Source organism: Petromyzon marinus, chromosome 80 (genome assembly GCF_048934315.1).
Source record: "Petromyzon marinus isolate PM22_M1 ecotype Great Lakes invasive population chromosome 80, UKy_Petmar_22M1.pri1.0, whole genome shotgun sequence".
Classification (NCBI taxonomy): domain Eukaryota; kingdom Metazoa; phylum Chordata; class Hyperoartia; order Petromyzontiformes; family Petromyzontidae; genus Petromyzon; species Petromyzon marinus.
Genome location: NC_133746.1, coordinates 1,248,470 through 1,258,612, shown reverse-complemented (window position 1 = coordinate 1,258,612; position 10,143 = coordinate 1,248,470). Strand labels below are relative to the sequence as shown.

At 51.9% G+C, this 10,143-nt stretch overlaps 1 long non-coding RNA gene across 1 annotated transcript; it reads right to left on the bottom strand.

Moving 5' to 3' along the window:
- Positions 1-962: 962 nt before the first annotated feature.
- On the bottom strand, positions 963-5,067 carry LOC142907599 (uncharacterized). Its single transcript, XR_012931114.1, has 3 exons — positions 4,157-5,067; positions 2,815-3,288; positions 963-1,517 (listed from the first exon to the last, which is right to left on the bottom strand). It is a non-coding gene; the product is annotated as an uncharacterized LOC142907599 (long non-coding RNA).
- Between the last annotated feature and the right edge of the window lie 5,076 nt (positions 5,068-10,143).

The following is a 10,143-nucleotide window of genomic DNA, read 5'->3' as shown; positions in this document are numbered from 1 at the left end:
AAGGAGATGGTGCTCTCATTGCATGAGTATGGGTCTCTGTAGGTCTATGGGTCTGTATGAGCATTGGCCTGTATGGGTCTCTATGAGTATGGGTCTCTGTGGGTATGTATGGGTCTCTATAAGGATGGGTCTCTATGAGTATGGGTCTGTATGGGTCGCTATGAGTATGGGTCTCTGTAGGTCTATGGGTCTCTGTGGCTATGTATGGGTCTCTATGAGGATGGGTCTCTGTAGGTCTATGGTTCTCTGAGGATGGGTCTGTATGAGTATGGGTCTGTATGGGTCGCTATGAGTATGGGTCTCTGTAGGTCTATGGGTCTCTGTGGGTATGTATGGGTCTCTATGAGGATGGGTCTCTGTAGGTCTATGGGTCTCTATGAGTATGGGTCTCTGAGTATGGGTCTGTATGGGTCGCTATGAGTATGGGTCTCTGTAGGTCTATGGGTCTCTGTGGGTATGATGACGACGACGATGACGATGATGATGTTGATGATGAAGACGATGTTGATGACGACGATGATGATGATGACGATGATGATGACGACGACGACGACGACGATGATGATGATGACGATGATGCGCTGCTGTGGTGTTGCTGCCTCTCTCCACAGAGCGGAGCCGGAGGAGAAGCTCCCATCACCATCGTCACCGCTCACCCAGACTTTTGGAGAGAGGACAGAGGTGGTGGAGACGCAGGAGGAGGATGACGACGAGGATAAAGAGGAGGATGAAGAGAAGGATGAAGAGGAGAAGGATGAAGAGGAGAAGGAGAATGAAGAGGAGAAGGAGAATGAAGAGGAGAAAGAGAAGGAAGAGGAGGAGGAGAGGGAGCGAGGGGTCCTGGCGTGTGTGGGCAAGGCGCTCCGCTCGCTCTTCGGCCGCCTGCTCCTCTGTGGTGGACGGCCCACGGCAGAGTAGCGGAGTGGTGATGGTGGAATCGGTGCAACCACCACCACGAGCAGCAGCAGCAGCAGCACCACCACCACACTCACTCACCACCCACACTCACCACACAATGGACTACAGCCAGCCTAGCCACGTGCGCGTGTGAAGAGTTAGGATAGAGATACAAAATAAGTTATAATGTAATAATGTGTATATATATCTAGACCATTGTTTATCGATTGTTGTTGTTAATAAATAAGCGGACTCAACAGAACGTTGCAGTTGTGTTTGTTGTGGCGAGTTGCTGCTGCCTGGGGTCTCAGGTGACTTGCCTGGTATATAGGTCGTGGGTTCAATTCCGACCCTGATGAGATGTTAACTACCTCGCGTGATACGCAGGAGGTCGTGGGATCCATTCCGACCCTGATGAGATGTTAACTACCTCACCTGGTATACAGGAGGTCGTGGGTTCGATCCTGACCCTGACGATCCCTGCTGCTGTATATTTGGAGTCTATGTCTCTCTCTCATCATCACAGTGGCTGGGAGATGTTAACTACCTCGCCTGGTATACAGGAGGTCGTGGGTTCCATCCCGACCCTGACGATGCCTGCTGATGCGGATGGTGGGTTCCTGGTGGGGGGATGTGGGAGACATACAGAGAACCACAAAGATGCATAGAGACCCATATAAATACACAGAGAATCGTAAAGACAGACCCATAGAAATACATAGAGACCCATAGAGACACACAGATCCATACATATACATAGAGACCCACAGAGACCCACAGAGACCCACAGACACCCAGAGAGACACACACAGAGACCCACAAAGATACATAGAGACCCAATGAAATACATTTTACCAGGTAAGGAGCTATGTAGCGCTGGCTATTACAAACGATAGCAGCTCAACCAAGTGGCTGAAAACATCATCATCATCATCGTGTGGAAATGTATAGACACCCACAGAGACTCAGACTCACCATACAGAGACCCACACACTCACCACAGAGACGCACAGACTCAACACAGAGACCCACAGACTCACCTCACACAGACACACACAGACACCCACAGACTCACCACACACAGACACACACAGAGACCCACAGACTCACCTTACACAGAAACCCACAGACTCACCACACACAGACACCCACAAATTCACCTCACACAGACACAAACACAGACCCACAGACTCACCTCACACAGACACCCACAAACTCACCTCACAGAGACCCACAGACTCACACAGAGAACCACAGACTCACCACACACAGAGACCCACAAACTCACCTCACACAGACACCCACAGACTCACCTCACAAAGACACACAGACTCACCACGCACAGACACCCACAGAGACCCACAGACTCACCACCTACAGACACACACAGAGACCCACAGACTCGCCACACACAGACCCAAAGACTCACCACACATAGACACACACAGAGACCCACAGACTCACCTCACACAGAGACCCACAGACTCACCACACACAGACACCCACAAATTCACCTCACACAGACACACACAGACTCACCACACACAGACACACACAGACTCACCACACACAGACACCCACAAATTCACCTCACACAGACACACACAGACTCACCACGCACAGACACCCACAGAGACCCACAGACTCACCACCTACAGACACACACAGAGACCCACAGACTCGCCACACACAGACCCACAGACTCACCACACACAGAGACCCACAAACTCACCTTACACAGTCACCCACAGACTCACCCCACACAGAAACCCACAGACTCACCTCACACAGACACACACAGACTCACCACACACAGAGACCCACAGACTCACCTCACACAGACACACACAGACTCACCTCACACAGAGACCCACAGACTCACCACACACAGACACACACAGAGACCCACAGACTCACCTCACACAGAGCCCTGTGTCGGCATCTTCAGGCTGAGCCGACCTCGAGGAGGCCCAGACAGGGTTCAGATTTTTCCCGCCATCACCGCCATTCGCCCCAACCCGAAGCGGAAGCAGAAGCTGGGGGTGGAGGTGGGGGGCGCCCAAAGAGGCGGGGCGGGAGGCGGCTTCCGGGGGCGTGGTCTCGCACTGGCACGTCACTCGGAGGGGCGTGGCTGAAGGGTACGTGGTAACGTCCCTCGCACTGTGACAGCACCGGTGACGTCACAATCACCACGTGCTTCCTCAGAGTATGAGACGGGCTTGAAAGAGACGGCAGCTTCTTAAACTTCAGCTGCTTCAGCTTCATCATCGTCGCCTTTCAAAAAACTTCTGCTGAAGCTATCCGAGCGAAACTATTGACGAGGTGAGTTTTGTGGGTGCGTGGTGAGTGTGTGGGTCCGTGTTGTGCGTTCGTGGTGCGGATGGTGGGTTCCTGGTGGGGGGATGTGGGAGACACACAGAGAACCACAAAGATGCATAGAGACCCATATAAATACACAGAGAATCGTAAAGACAAAGACCCATAGAAATACATAGAGACCCATAGAGACCCACAGAGACCCACAGACACCCAGAGAGACAAACACAGAGACCCACAAAGATACATAGAGACCCAACGATATACATTTTACCAGGTAAGGAGCTATGTAGCGCTGGCTATGACAAACGATAGCAGCTCAAGCAATTGGCTGATAACATTATCATCATCATCGTGTGGAAATGTATAGACACCCAGAGACTCAGACTCACCATACAGAGACCCACACACTCACCACACAGAGTCCCACAGACTCAACACACAGACCCACACACTCACCACAGAGACCCACAGACTCACCACACACAGATACCCACAAACTCATCTCACACAGACACAGAGACCCACAGACTCACCTCACGCAGAGACCCACAGACTCATCACACACAGACACCCACAAACTCACCACACACAGACACACACAGAGACCCACAGACTCACCACACACAGACCCACAGACTCACCTCACACAGACACCCACAGAGACCCACAGACTCACCACACACAGACACACAGAGACCCACAGACTCGACACACACAGACCCACAGACTCACCACACACAGAGACCCAGAAACTCACCTCACACAGACACCCACAGACCCACCTCACACAGACACCCACAGACTCACCTCACACAGACATACACAGACTCACTTCACACAGAGACCCACAGACTCAGCTCACACAGACACACGCAGACTGACCTCACACAGAGACCCACAGGCTCACCTCACACAGACACACAGAGACCCACAGACTCACCTCACACAGAGCCGACCTCGAGGAGGCCCAGACAGGGTTCAGATTTTCCCGCCATCGCCGCCATTCGCCCGGACCGGAAGCGGAAGTAGAAGCTGGGGGTGGAGGTGGGGGTCGCCGAAAAAGGAGGGGCGGGAGGCGGCTTCCGGGGGCGTGGCCTCGCACTCTCACGTCATTCGGAGGGGCGTGGCTGAAGGGGGCGTGGCAACGTCCCTCGCACTGTGACAGCACCGGTGACGTCGCAATCACCACGTGCTTCCTCAGAGTACGAGACGGGCATGAAGGAGACGGCAGCTTCTTAAACTTCAGCTGCTTCAGCTTCATCATCGTCACCTTTCGAACAACTTCTGCTGAAGCTATCCGAGCGAAACTATTGACGAGGTGAGTTTTGTGGCTTCCTGGTGAGTGTGTGGGTCCATGTTGTGGGTTCGTGGTAAGTGTGTGGGTCCTTGTTGCGGGATTGTGGAGAGTGTGTCGGTCCGTGGTAAGGATGTGGGTGCGTGGTGAGTGTGTGGGTCCGTGTTGTGGGTTCGTGGTGAGTGTGTGGGTCCATGGTGAGGATGTGGGTGCGTGGTGAGTGTGTGGGTCCGTGTTGTGAGTTCGTGGTGAGGATGGTGGGTTCCTGGTGGGGGGATGTGGGAGACACACAGAGAACCACAAAGATGCATAGAGACCCATATAAATACAGAGAGAATCGTAAAGACAAAGACCCATAGAAATACATAGAGACCCATAGAGACACACAGATCCATAGATATGCATATAGACCCATAGAGACCCATAGAGACCCACAGAGACCCACAGAGACCCACAGACACCCAGAGAGACACACACAGAGACCCACAAAGATACAGAAACCCAAATACTAAACTGAACGATATACATTTTACCAGGTAAGGAGCTATGTAGCGCTGGCTATTACAAACGATAGAAGCTCAACCAAGTGGCTGATAACATCATCATCATCATCGTGTGGAAATGTATGGACACCCACAGAGACTCAGACTCACCATACAGAGACCCACACACTCACCACACAGAGACCCACAGACTCAACACACAGACCCACACACTCACCACAGAGACCCACAGACTCACACAGACACCCACAGACTCACCTCACAAAAAGCCCCGTGTCGGCATCTTCAGGCTGAGCCGACCTCGAGGAGGCCCAGACAGGGTTCAGATTTTTCATGCCATCACCGCCATTCGCCCCGACCGGAAGCGGAAGTAGAAGCTGGGGGTGGAGGTGGGGGGCGCCCAAAGAGGCGGGGCGTGAGGCGGCTTCTGGGGGCGTGATCTCGCACTGGCACTGCACTCGGAGTGGCGTGGCTGCAGGGTACGTGGTAACGTCCCTCGCACTGTGACAGCACCGGTGATGTCGCAATCACCACGTGCTTCCTCAGCGTACGAGACGGGCGTGAAGGAGACAGCAGCTTCTTAAACTTCAGCTGCTTTAGCTTCATCATCGTCGCCTTTCGAACAACTTCTGCTTTAAGCTATCCGAGCGAAACTATTGACGAGGTGAGTTTTGTGGGTTCCTGGTGAGTGTGTGGGTCCGTGTTGTGGGTTCGTGGTGCGGATGGTGGGTTCCTGGTGGGGGATGTGGGAGACACACAGAGAACCACAAAGATGCATAGAGACCCATATAAATACACAGAGAATCGTAAAGACAAAGACCCATAGAAATACATACAGACCCATAGAGACACACAGATCCATAGATATACATAGAGACCCATAGAGACCCAGAGAAACCCACAGAGACCCACAGACACCCAGAGAGACACACACAGAGACCCACAGACTCACCACAACAGAATCACCACACACAGAGACCCACAGACTCACCTCACACAGATACACACAGACTCACCACACACAGATACACACAGACTCACCACACAAAGACTCACACAGAGACCCACAGACTCACCTCACACAGAGACCCACAGACTCACCACACATAGACCCACAGACTCACCTCACAAAGACACACACAGGCTCACCATGCACAGACACCCACAGAGACCCACAGACTCAACACCAACAAACACACACAGAGACCCATAAACTCACCTTACACAGACACCCACAAACTCACCTCACACAGACACACACAGACTCACAACACACAGAGACCAACAGACTCACCTCACACAGATACACACAGACACCCACAGACTCACCACACACAGACTCACACAGAAACCCACAGACTCACCTCACACAGAGACCCACAGACTCACCACACATAGACACCCACAAACTCACCTCACACAGACACAAACAGAGACCCACAGACTCACCTCACACAGACACCCACAAACTCACCTGAAACAGAGACCCACAGACTCACCACACACAGACACACACAGAGAACCACAGACTCACCACACACAAAGACCCACAAACTCACCACACACAGACCCACAGACTCACCTCACAAAGACACACACAGACTCACCATGCACCGACACCCACAGAGACCCACAGACTCACCACCAACAGACACACACAGAGACCCATAAACTCACCTTACACAGACACCCACAAACTCACCTCACACAGACAAACACAGACTCACAACACACAGAGACCCACAGACTCATCTCACACAGACACCCACAGACTCACCTCACACAGACACACACAGAGACCCACAGACTAACCACACACAGAGACCCACAAATTCACCTCACACAGATACACACAGACACCCAGACTCACCACACACAGACTCACACAGAGACCCATAGACTCACCTCACACAGAGACCCACAGACTCACCACACATAGACACCCACAAACTCACCTCACACAGACACAAACAGAGACCCACAGACTCACCTCACACAGACACCCACAAACTCACCTCAAACAGAGACCCACAAACTCACCACACACAGACACACACAGAGACCCACTAACTCACCACACACAGACCCACAGACTCACCTCACAAAGACACACACAGACTCACCATGCACAGACACCCACAGAGACCCACAGACTCACCAACAACAGACACACACAGAGACCCACAGACTCGCCACACACAGACCCACAGACTCACCAACAGCAGACACACACAGAGACCCATAGACTAACCACACACAGAGACCCACAAACTCACCTCACACAGACACCCACAGACTCACCTAACACAGACACCCACAGACTCACCTCACACAGACACACACAGACTCACCACACACAGAGACCCACAGACTCACCTCACATAGACACACACAGAGACCCACAGACTCACCTCACACAGACACACAGACTCACCTCACACAGAGACCCACAGACTCACCTCACACAGACACACACAGAGACCCACAGACTCACCTCACACAGACAGACACAGAGACCCACAGACTCACCACACACAGACACACACAGAGACACACAGACTCACCTCACACAGAGACCCACTGACTCACACAGACACCCACAGACTCACCTCACACAAAGCCCCGTGTCGACATCTTCAGGCTGAGCCAACCTCGAGGAGGCCCAGACAGGGTTCCCGCCATCGCCGCCATTCGCCCCGACCGGAAGCGGAAGTAGATGGGGGTGGAGGTGGGTGGCACCCAAAGAGGCGGGGCGGGAGGCGGCTTCCGGAGGCGTGGTCTCGCACTCTCACGTCACTCGGAGGGGCGTGGCTGAAGGGGGCGTGGTAACATCCCTCGCACTGTGACAGCACCGGTGACATCGCAATCACCACGTGCTTCCTCAGAGTACGAGACGGGCATGAAGGAGACGGCAGCTTCTTAAACTTCAGCTGCTTCAGCTTCATCATCGTCGCCTTTCGAATAACTTCTGCTGAAGCTATCCGAGCAAAACTATTGACGAGGTGAGTTTTGTGGGTTCCTGGTGAGTGTGTGGGTCCGTGTTGTGGGTTCGCGGTAAGTGTGTGGGTCCTTGTTGTGGGATTGTGGAGAGTGTGTGGGTCCGTGGTGAGGATGTGGGTGCGTGGTGAGTGTGTGAGTCCGTGTTGTGGGTTCGTGGTGAGTGTGTGGGTCCGTGGTGAGGATGTGGGTGCGTAGTAAGTGTGTGGATCCGTGTTGTGAGTTCGTGGTGCGGATGGTGGGTTCCTGGTGGGGGGATGTGGGAGACACACAGAGAACCACAAAGATGCATAGAGACCCATATAAATACACAGAGAAACGTAAAGACAAAGACCCATAGAAATACATAGAGACCCATAGAGACACACAGATCCATAGATATGCATAGAGACCCATAGAGACCCACAGAGACCCACAGACACCCAGAGAGACACACAGAGACCCACAAAGATACAGAGACCCAAATACTAAACTGAACGATATACATTTTACCAGGTAAGGAGCTACGTAGCGCTGGCTATTACAAACGAAAGAAGCTCAACCAAGTGGCTGATAACATCATCATCATCATCGTGTGGACACCCACAGAGACTCAGACTCACCATACAGAGACCCACACACTCACCACACAGAGACCCACAGATTCAACACACAGACCCACACACTCACCACAGAGACCCACAGACTCATCACACACAGACACACACAGACACCCACAGACTCACCTCACACAAAGCCACGTGTCGGCATCTTCAGGCTGAGTCGACCTCGAGGAGGCCCAGACAGGGTTCAGATTTTTCCCGCCATCGCCGTCATTTGCCCCGACCAGAAGTGGAAGTAGAAGCTGGGGGTGGAGGTGGGGTTCGCCCAAAGAGGAGGGGTGGGAGGCAGCTTCCGGGGGAGTGGCCTCGCACTGCACGTCACTAGGAGGGGCGTTGCTGAAGGGTGTTGTATATGTCCCCCTTTCCATATTAATATTAACAAGTATTTTTTCAATACATATAGATACATATTTCTATTGTTTCTTTTAATTTAATAATGAATAAAAACACCAAACCAGGCCTCAGCATGGCATGTGGAGGTCATATTTACCTTGACCCACTAACACGATTTTTACGTTCAGAGCCCTCCCAGGGTCAGAGGGAGCAGATAGAGAGCAGAGCGCAGCGGATTGCAAGGGGCTGACGTAAACACAAAGCCAGGGTCACTGGGAGGTTGCGTTAGCCTAGATCTAGTTAAGTCAAAAAAGCTAATTGGTTCTGCATTACTATTAAAGTAACTTAAAGTCGGAATTTAACGACAGGGTAGGCTAAAGTTATTGATCTTCAAACCCACTTCAATTTAACCCTGCCACAAGCTACGTCAATGTAACCATCACCCGTCTGTTAATATGAAATGTATTTACATATTTTAATCATTTCTATACGACTTGACCCGAAGCCTAACAATCAGGTTTTCCTAAGTCAACATGAATGCTCTAATCCACCCATACACAAATAATAAGCCGGGTTAAAGTAAGAGTAGAGAGGAAAAGAAATGCAAGCGCACAGCAAAACTGCAACGTAAGCAAAGGGCGATGTTAAACCCAGGGTCGGAGAGAAAGGAAGATCCCGGTCGTCTTTGTATCCCCGCAGCGCGGGGTAGGAGTGTGTATACGCTCGGGGAAACACGAGTCAAACACCACAACGGGAAGCTGACCCAGACCTTGGATTAATACAGAATCATAACTGTGGAACTCTGATGAAATGAAATGTTAACTTAAAACTTTTTAACCATTTCTTTGTGCGTCGGTGAAAGTCGGAGGGAATATCGCCCCTCCCTCCAGGTTGTGCACTCAGACAGAGAGGCGCCTTCGAGACAATTTATAACATTTCATTGTTTTACTTGTGGGTTTTATGATAGGAGTATGACAACGGAATATACCGTGGGTGATCCACACAAGGACACACACTGACATACGTACGGACACACACACGGACGCAGATACATACGGACAAATCCTGACACAGCAAAAATCGAAAGAAACCCCGCCTTGTGGGCAGAATCCGAGTGAAGGGATTTTTGGGCATAAAAAGAGGATCCTGAGCATTGAAACCTCAGTTCGACCGGGGGGGGGGGGTCGGCTCACCAGAG